This window comes from Uloborus diversus, chromosome 2 (genome assembly GCF_026930045.1).
Source record: "Uloborus diversus isolate 005 chromosome 2, Udiv.v.3.1, whole genome shotgun sequence".
Classification (NCBI taxonomy): Eukaryota; Metazoa; Arthropoda; class Arachnida; order Araneae; family Uloboridae; genus Uloborus; species Uloborus diversus.
The window spans coordinates 36,938,445-36,948,791 of record NC_072732.1 but is presented as its reverse complement, the minus strand read 5'-3'; the positions used below and the strand labels follow the sequence as shown (position 1 = coordinate 36,948,791).

At 33.4% G+C, this 10,347-nt stretch overlaps 1 protein-coding gene across 2 annotated transcripts in view; it reads left to right on the top strand.

The window, feature by feature from the left end:
• The first annotated feature begins 570 nt into the window (after positions 1 to 570).
• Positions 571 to 10,347, top strand: part of LOC129216966 (ras-related C3 botulinum toxin substrate 1-like) — a 32,453-nt gene continuing 22,676 nt past the window's right edge. Inside the window, exon 1 of one of the 2 annotated variants that reach the window (XM_054851189.1) lies at positions 571 to 824. The gene's annotated coding sequence lies outside the window, so the exon portion shown is untranslated. Of the gene's footprint in view, positions 825 to 10,015; positions 10,107 to 10,347 lie in introns of those variants that run through there. The other variant, XM_054851190.1, reaches the window with a different exon arrangement.

Genomic DNA, 10,347 nt, shown 5'->3' with positions numbered 1-10,347 from the left:
TTAATTACTTACTTTTAAATTTAAAATCTTTTTACTTTTTTCTTTTTATTTTTTTAATCACCTTTTTTTTTTTTTTTTTTTTTTTTTTTGTCTATTTATGAGTATTATAACCATTAGAACAATTTGAAGAACTTTGAAGACTAAAAAAAATGTATGCTCGTAAGACATTGACATTTTTTCTTTTTTTAGTGAAAAGCCTCAGTGCTTAAATCTTAAACTTTAACAAAAAAAATTTCAATTTAAGACTAAAACTAAAAACTATTTTAGTGTCCTTGTGCATTATTCACATTTCAAGCAGTGGTTTTTCAAAGTTGTATTTAAAATATCTCTTTTAATTTCACAATTTCACATACTACTGAAAGAGACGTCTGCTAACCTCTAACCGCAAGTAATTCCGAAATATCGTCGAATTAAAAGCTTCTCAGACGAAAAAGAGAGAGAGAAGCGGAGGGGAGAGGGGTGTTGAACTTGTTGACTTTTTGTGATGTCATTTTCGTTCCACGCTCTGGCGAGACTTCATTCCAACGAAACGGTCGCCAAAGATTAAAAAAGGAGAAAAAAAATGTATTAAAAAGAACAACAAAAGCATCCGAGAACCCGTCCATACTGTGGCAACCTGAATTGGTTGTCACCCGCGTTATTGTGGGTTTGGAATCATTGGTGTGGTATTCGTGAGTAATGACCCTTTCAATTATTATTACTCAGTCGGCGGAAAGAACGGAGATAGAAGTGTTCTACGGGCATTCGATATTCCATATTCCTGAGACCGAACAGCGAAGAGTGTGCTCGTCAGCAGAAGGATCACTGAAATTTTGTTATCACAGGTAAGCCTCACATCTGTTGCAGAGAGTTAATATAATCTCTTTGAAAGTTTGAGAGACTGAGTCTGATACTTCATGCAGGCTGTTTATTTTTTCAAAGTAGTTTTAGTTTTATGCCAAATATATTAGTTTCCAGGGGCTCCCTATGGGAGGTCACGGGAGGTCATCATGACCTTCCAAAATATCCTTATTTGGCAAACTTTGCTGAAAATAGAGCAAGTTTGGAAACAATATATCGCGGCAATGAAACTTTTTTTTTTTACGTTTTACTCTTTTTTTTACTTATAACTAATGTTATTTTTTATAAGATGTTATGAATATGTAATATGTGTGTGCATGCTCGTATTTTATCATTAAACAAGATGGGAATTCCAGTTTTTCTTTTGTTTGTTAGTCTCTTCGAAAAATTTGCACAGTTGTAGTTGTGGCAGTGATAAGTAAAAAGATGTTAATGGATTTTTTTTAATTTCTAGAAAAACGCATTTGAAGTTCATATCCTAGGCAGAATTTTATTGATTCATTTTGCGCAATCACGATTGTTTATTGTTCTCATTTGACTGTTTTGAATTCCCATCATTTTATTTTCTCGCCAGCACCCTCTGCCAGCACCACCGTCGCGTCGACTGGCCTCACGATGCTGCTCCTCTTGCGAAAACCGTCTCCAGGTTGCGTCCATATCCTACACACGCGCGCATACACACACATACACACATTCGTGCCTGCGCACAGACACAAACACACAATCCTACACACACATACACACACTCATGCCTGCACACAGACACAAACACATATACCTACGTACACACACACACACACGAACGCCTACACACACGCGCGCGCATACACACAAAGCACTGCATACACAACACGCACACACATGCATACATACACACATACACACGCACCCACACACATGCACCTACACAAACACACACGCGCATTCATACACACATACATACTCGTGATTGCGAAAAACATAATTTCAATTCAAGATGCCAAAAATTCAAATTAATATATTTTTTTTAAATTGTGCTGAATAGCAGAACATACCAGTGCTACTACTTCTATCCCTTGCATTAACGCAAAAGAGAGGTTCTCCTATCATTTGTACGAAATTTTTAATTTTGGCACTTAAATCTCTTTGCTTCTCACAGCCTCAATTTAGTGTCAAGAAACAAAATACGTTACTATATAGCGAGGACGAATACAAGGGACGGGCGATAGGGGCGATCGCCCCCTCCTTCACCCAAGACGCAAGAACTCTCCCTCTCTAATTTTCGATACTAAAGTTTTCAAGAAATGGAATTTTAGACGACCTTTAATAATGTTATGAAAAAAGAAAGGGTCTCCCTCGGAATTTTTTCAGATTTGTAGTCTTGAAAACGCAACTGTACTAAATTTCTCAGCACTTTAGTGATAGGGATTGGGACTTTGTGCAGGATGTGTTTCGAAGTTCAGTACACTCCTCCAGAATTTCGATAGAAATGGAAGTTTCAAAAAAAGAAACTTTTTTCAACGATCTTCTGTGATGTTAAAGGGCGGAGGTTTGGGAATTTATAAAAGAGCAAGAGTCTGAAATAAATCGCCCCTTCCTTGACTGCTTTCTGGATCCGTCATTGCTATATAGCAGTGGTATATCAAACTATCGATCAGTGGATAACATATATGCAATTTATCGATATTTGTCGGCAATCGATTTTTTTGCCGGTTATTACTATTTAAATTGAAATAGTAATTAGTTGAATATTGTATTTTCAGTGCTACATTTCATGTTCTTTGTGCCCTTTATATTTTTAGTTCCATAAAACACGTTTACGTTTTTACACGTAATGTTTTGTTTCTGCTAAGATGACAAAAGTTCCAACAAAGAATCCAAACAAAAAAAATTGAGTACCTATTACTTCTTTAGAAGTTGAAAGGATATTTTCATCTGAAGAAATGATATAATATTGAATTGCAAAAGTTAATGTCTGACTGGAGAAAACTTTAAAGATGTGCACGCCATTTTATTTGTAAACGGTTGTTTCAATATGTATTTGTCGCCTTAACAACAAAATGCAAAAATTAAACGATTAATACTTTCCAGTTTAGAGGTGACAGAGGTAAATAGAAAAGATTATAAGTGCATATTTTAAGTGCTTTAGTGCGTATTTGCATGAATATATTTTTGATTTTTTAGTGAGTATAACTCGACCTCTGCTTTATTTTAAAGAATGTTTGGTAAACAAAATAATAATTTTCCTTCCGCTGTTTGGAGTCTACATGTGATACACATATTAAAAAAGGATTTTTCATGCCATGATTTTCCTACACCACGAAATAATCGAGCAAGTTAATAATAACTGAATTAAAATCCGAAATAATCATTAAATCTACACAAAAGCTTTTCACAAATAGCCCTTCCTCAGCAAATTAATTGTGAAATAATTTGTGAAAAATGTTATAGAATTTGTAAAAGAGCATTTTTTTTTTTCCATTCTGAAAAATCCCTCTTTCGGAGAAAAACCACATGTTGCAAGAATCCGTTTTGGAGCGTATCCTTTCTCTCAAGTTGATGATGCCACAAGCGCTAATTTCCTCTTGCGGTTTGGAAGAAAATAAGAAATTAAGCGCTTAATGATTCTGCGGTAATCTAATTTCCTGCCTATTTTATTATCATTTTTCTAGTTAAAACCTCATAATTATATTTCAAATATTTTATTTTTTTCATTTAACTAAAACACTTTAAAATGAAATTGAGTGAAAATCTGTGAAATGATCAAATATATGTTTATAATCAACAATTGCAGAGGTGTTATCAGTATTTTACTTTATTGGATTAGCATTTATTTTACTATCATTACTATTTATTTTATTTATTTTATTATCCTTACTATTTATTTTATTTATTTTATTATCATTACTATTTATTTAATTTATTTATTTTTTTATTTATTGAATATTTCTGAAAAGGTTATAAGGCTGTTGATAATAATTTAGTATCTTAAGTCTCACACTGAAAAAGATCGGGTATTATACGTTAGAGTTGGTATTGAATGTGCAATTATACGTTGTTAGTTCTTATTTTTCTATTCAAATATATATTTAATCGACAATTAGAGAGGTGTAATTAGTATTTGAGTTTATCGAATTAGCATTTATTTTATTATCATTTCCATTTATTTTATTTATTTCATTATTACTTATTTTATTTGGCTTATTTATTTTATTTATTTATTAACTATTTCTGAATAATAAGTTAATAATGTTGTTGATAACAATGTATATAAAGGCTCACACTGAAAAAGATCGGGCAACATCTGAAAATGTTTTCTAGCATTAAAAGGAAACGATTTTTTTTTTCATAAAAATTTAAAAATTCAATTGGGTTTTTCTTAAATCTGAAAATGTTAATGTAATCCAAAGCGATTTCTGACTTCTTAAATGTTGGAAATTTGCTTTAAACGTGTGATGATATTCTAATGAAAAATGATCGCTCAAAAAGTTTAAAAAATATCTCTGAAAATCAAAATAGCTTTCTACGTCTGAAATTACTTACCATCTGACGACCGACGCTCTATTTTCTGAAATTCAAAAAATCATTCAATTAAGACTTGCTTAAAAACTCGTGTACAAAGTTTTTACCATGTAATAAACAGCTTTGTAGTAAAGAAATAAAGCAACAACGTTAAACATAAAAGCTACATACATCGTTTGCTTATGGAAGATATCATCACATCCATAAGCTTAAATATTTTCGCGTTGAAAACGGGGTGCATTGTAACTCCAAAACAAGTTTCTGCCTTTTTTTTTTTTTTTTTTGAAAATTTATGCCTCTTTAACTTTGCTGTTTTTACTTTTACTTAGAGGTTGATTTGATCGATGAATGATTAATTGATTTCACTTTGCCATGGCTTGGCGCCAGTTTTATTAACTTTGTGATTAGTAGACTGCGAGTCACGTGATCCATTGCTTCATGTTGTGAATGGATCTTAATTAAGATGACGTCGTTTCGCTTCGGTGGAATTAATGCCTTTCATTTTCAATGAATATATACCTCGCAGAAAACTTTAAACGCTTACATACGGTAGTGGGGTGGTTTCCAAAAATTTAAAAGTATTTTTTCTGAAAGAGCATGCTGAAATAGGATCTGACCATTTTTAAATAATTTGTTTAAGTTTAATATTTTAAAAAATTACTTAAATCGGCGCGCTTTCGTATTTTACGCTTCCGCCGATGACATCACAAATGATGAAATGCCATTCAGTGTTGCCATTCACAGAGCAAAATATTTAATTCGCATCTTTACTCACGTGTATTGGCAACGATATGGTTGATAGCAAGCGTAGAGCGCAATTTTAATTCACAGCTTGATTATCCTAACGTGGAAACGCGGAGGAAAGATGCGCCAAATAGCACCATTTGAGACGTCATCAAGACCACGCCTTGTTTGAAAAATTGGACATTTCAAAAAATGAATTGAAAAATAACTGTTGAGAAAATAGAAGTATTTTCTGGGTCAATGATTTTTTTTTTTTTTTTTTGCTTATTCTATCAATTTCAGTAACTAAAAGTACTACTTTTGACTGAAGGAAACTTCCCCGTTACGAATCTTTATTTTTCAAATTATGTCCAAATCAAGGATATCTTATGCCAAAGATATTCGCAGCTTCAGAGCTCGAATGCGCTACCTTGCGGTGGTTAACAATACTAAAGAAAAAGGTAAAACATTCCATTCCACGTGTTTTCTTTGAGGTAAATTACAGGCTTCAGACAGTTTGTGGTGTAATCTAATTTCAGAAGAATAGAAAAGAAAGTTTCCCACAAACACGATGAAAAACTACTGTCATTCACTAAGCGTCAAAGTAAGTTATAAGTTACGGCATGCGTTTGTTTTACCCTTTTCATCCGCCATTAGACAGTGGCTGCAGCGCCCCTTATAGTTTATTGGAGTTGCGAATTGGAATGTATCCGGTTAGAATGTGTTTCTATTCTTTATTTTGTCTCCTTTGAACTAAATTGGTTTTCATTTATTCTTTTATATTGTGATTTTTTAGTACTATCGTTTCATCCTTACTAATAATAAAGCTGAAAGTCTGGATTTCTGTCTGGATGTCAGGATGAGAGAGACTGAAATTTGCTATAAATAAGTTTTTAGAAAAATGAAGTGGTCAACTATAGGGTGTAAAAATTCGAATAGAAAAGTTTTCAAAAATTAAAACAATGTTTTGAAATCTGTCTGCAATCCTTGATTGCGAAAATATTAATTTGTCAGAAACGAATTTAATGTTTGAACCATTATTTATTTCCGTCTATTTTTTCATTTTATTTATTTACCAATTTTATGAGCGAAGTATAAAAAGAGTTGAGATGTATTCCACCTTTTGCTTATTTTAACGACGTGCTTATGTAACACATGCAACGAAAGAATGGGGTCGTTTCCAAAATTTTAAAGTTATTTTTTTCTGAAAGAACATGCTTAAAAACATAGGATCTAACTATTTTTTAAATAATTTGTTTAAGTTTAATATTTTTAAAAACTTACTTAAATCGGTGCGCTTTCATTATTTACATTTCTTGCCGATGACATCACAAATGATGAAATGCCATTCTGTGTTGTCATTCACATAGCAAAATATTTAATTCGCATCTTTACTCACGTGTATTGGCAACGATATGGTTGATAGGAAGCGAGAGCGCAGTCTTCATCAATTCGCTTCTTGATTACCATAACGTGGAAACGCGATAAACAGATGCGCCATAGTGCATCATTTATGACGTCATAAAGACCACGCCTTGTTTGAAGAATCGGACATTTTAAAAAATTAATTAAAAAATAACTGTTGGGGAAATGAAAGTATTTTCTGAGTCCATGTTTTTTTTTTTTTTTTTTTTTTTTTTTTTTTTTTTTTTTTTTTTGCGCATTCTATCCATTTCGATAACTAAAAGTAGTACTTTTGACTGAAGGAAACCACCCCATTATCGGTGAGAAAATGCACAGTAGACGAAGTGGCATGGAGATAACGTGGAATTCCACGAACAAGAAGAACAAGCAAATTAGAACGGCAATCTATGTATGTATATCTATCTCCAATTAAAGCTGTTTAATAGCGCAAATATTGTCTTTCCGTTCTCACTTCCTCTGACATTTTATAATCAATCCATAGAGTCGGTGTAATTATTCGATAAAAACTCGGACTTGGATAACCCAAGGATTTCCAAGAACTTATCTCTCTGGTTACGGTGAACTGCAGTCTGGCCATTTTGAGCTCTCTATTGTTGCTCTTTCTGTCTCCTTATCTGCGTCTTGAGACTTTCTCCTGCAATATGCTCTGTGTAACAGGAAGCGATTGCCGATTTCTAATTTTTTTCATAGCATCCTCTGAGTTGTGTATCGGAAGGAAAAACCATAAAAGTACATATTTTCATCATTGTTATATAATGACCATCTACTCGATAGTAGTTGAATAATCTCCAGTAGTCCCCTGAGATTTTTTTTGTTTTTGAAGTGAATTTTTACTCAACGTTCGCACTTTATATATTGAACCTAAATTGAATTTTCACTTTGCATATTGAACCAAAATGGGGTTGTTTCCTTCAGTCAAAAGTCGTAATTTTTGTCACTGAAATTGATAGAATAAGCAAAAAAAAAAATAGCATGGACCCAGAAAATACTTTTATTTTCTCAACAGTTATGACTGAGCTGGAAATGAGCTGGATGTTTGGCACTCTTGGCTTCCTTAAGAGGTTTTCCATCTCCAGCTCAGTCACTTTCCTATGCCGGGCTGATGAGTGCTAATAAGCACGAAACTGCAGTCCTCGGCTGGAAATGACTGAGCTGACAGTGTATTTCATGTATTTCTGCTTTAGCTCTGGCTATTGGGCGGTAATTTACTGAATATACCATGCCTTGCCTTCAATCCTCGAGTTAAACCGAACCATTGCTTCGGTCAATCGTCTGGTCTGCGCTAATTCCATATTAGCTACCAGTTTGTTCGGCACTCTTGGCTTCCCTAAGAGGTTTTCCATCTCCAGCTCAATCACTTTCCTATGCCGGGCTGATGAGTGCTAATAAGCACGAAACTGCAATCCTCGGCTGGAAATGACTGAGCTGGCAGTGTATTTCATGTATTTCTGATTTAGCCCTGGCTATTAGTCGATAATTTACTGAACATTATCCAATGGTCCTAAAAAATTTCACATGAAATATTTGGTTGTAGGTATGACTTTTAGGCACTACCACCAAAAAATACACGAAATTTCGCTTTTTTGAGTATCTAAAAATGATACAACGTACAAGTCTAAAAACGATACAAAAAGGAGAAACCACTCCTCTGCATGTTGTACATACTACATGTTTTACGTTTTTTGCTCGTTTTTTAATGTGTTTTTACAGTTGGCTTTTTTGGATTGACCGCAAGAGTATCAAGAAAGAGATGCGGGGCTCCTCTTTAATAGGGTATAGAACATCCGGAATTTTGGAGGGTTCGGGGGTTTCTGTCCGCCGGAGGAAGTTAAAAGAAAATAGAAATAGAATTCTGCATTTTGAAGCCGCATAAGGGATAATTGGAACTACTAAAATATCGGGAAAATATAGGCAAACAAATTTTTTTTAAAGTTATGTACACTTTTGCAAATTAAGACAATACACAGTAAAAATTGTTTTTGTGTCGACAAATCAATAACAACAGTTGACAGATAGAAAGAGCGCGAAAGGAAAAAGATAATGCATTGCTACTTGCTCACATAGGCTTTCGGTACAATCAATTTTTGGTCACCCCTCCAACACACCGACAAATCCAACAATGAATTAAATATAAAGTGATCAATAGTAAAAACAGCTTTAGAAAATTAGGTGTACAGCTTTAGAAAATTGGTAACAAGAGAGTAACATACTGCCCATTTGGATAATTTATGATTTATACACTTGATAAGAAATAAATTTGGAACACACTTTACTTAGGATTTTCAGAGACTTATTTAATTATTTTCAAAAACTCCCCAGAACAATTAAAATCATTTAAGACACTTCATTTGTACTTTCCTGTCTTTGAATTTTATTTATTTTTTAAGTAAGTAACTTAATTTTTAAGTTTTAGAATATGTATTGTTATAACTTTGTAAGACCTAGCTATTTTAAGTATAAGAGAAAAAAATAAACAAGATTTCTCATAACATCGTTTTTTCAATTACAAGTGGGACAGAAAACAAAAAAGAATAGGTAGGTTTTTTTTCCCCTTTTTTTTGGGGGGGGGGGCTAAACAGATTGACAACAAGCTATAATTAAAATAAAAGGCAAGCAATAACAAAATAATTTCCAAAATACTGCGTTCGGGATAAAATAAATAGCAAAACATGTAAGTCACAGAAATTTGCTTCAAGTAATATTTTTCAGAACCATGATTTTTGCATTTTTAATGCAGGATGTAGAAAGGAGCTGAATTGGACGTATTTTGGCATTTCTCCCCCTCTCCCCTCCCATTTGTGGTTTGTAGCCATACGTTTTCAAGGTTTTCAAGCACTTGAAAATTAAATTGATTTTTTCAAGTTTTTTTTTTTCTTTTTCTTTTGAACGAAACTTGAAATTTTTCGGGAGTTGGGGGCCCCCAACAAAGCGGCGGCCCTAAGCTATTTATTCTAAAATTACTAAGCTTATAAGCTTGGCTAGTTTATTCGTAAATCTGGCCCCGAGTATACCCTGTGACTTGAATACTAATTTTCAGCAAATAATTTAAAATGCAAGTTTAAAATATTCCTCATTAAACATTTCGCCTAATATTCCTTATCTCAGAGATGTCTGCAGAAATTAGGCAAGACTTTATATCAACAAGCTTGTAACGTACAACATATTTTTCATCCAGGAAACTATTTTTTTTATTTAAATGTCCTTAAATATATGTCTGGTTTTATATAAAATTATTTACTCGGTATGTTACTTTAAAAAATCATTTACGGCTTCAATAGTTCATACATAACGCAGCTTGAACTCAGGATCTGAATTGTCATTGGCTGTTATTATTTGCGGAACAACGCAGTAATTCCCGCAATGAAACTGAAAGCGTCATAATAGATAGCGGATGAGATTGGCCAGAGGAAGTACCGGGAAATTAAAAAACGTGGTGCCTCGGTTCTCAGAATGGGCGTATCGATACAATGCATTTTGCGATAAACCCGGGAACAAAAATGACACGTGATATATTGTATACATTCTGCACGTTTTCATTTCGCGCGCTGGAGCTGCGAGTTTGCTGTCAAATTTTCTAGCCTCTTTTGCTTCAACTGCACAACTTTCACTTTTTCCAAGTACGTCTTTTTTAAATATTTTTTGCTTTTCGAGTCCTTTAAAACTTCTTGTTTCATGATCTTTTTTACTAATTAGCGTTACCGCACGGCTTTGCATGTAGTAAAAAATTAAAAGGTCGTTTGGTTCGCTTGTATATTTACGAATAATGGATGATGAATTTCTCGCCAATATGATATGTTAATTTGCTCGTCCATGTTATGATAATTTGCTCGTCCATGTTATGGTAATTTGCTCGTTCAT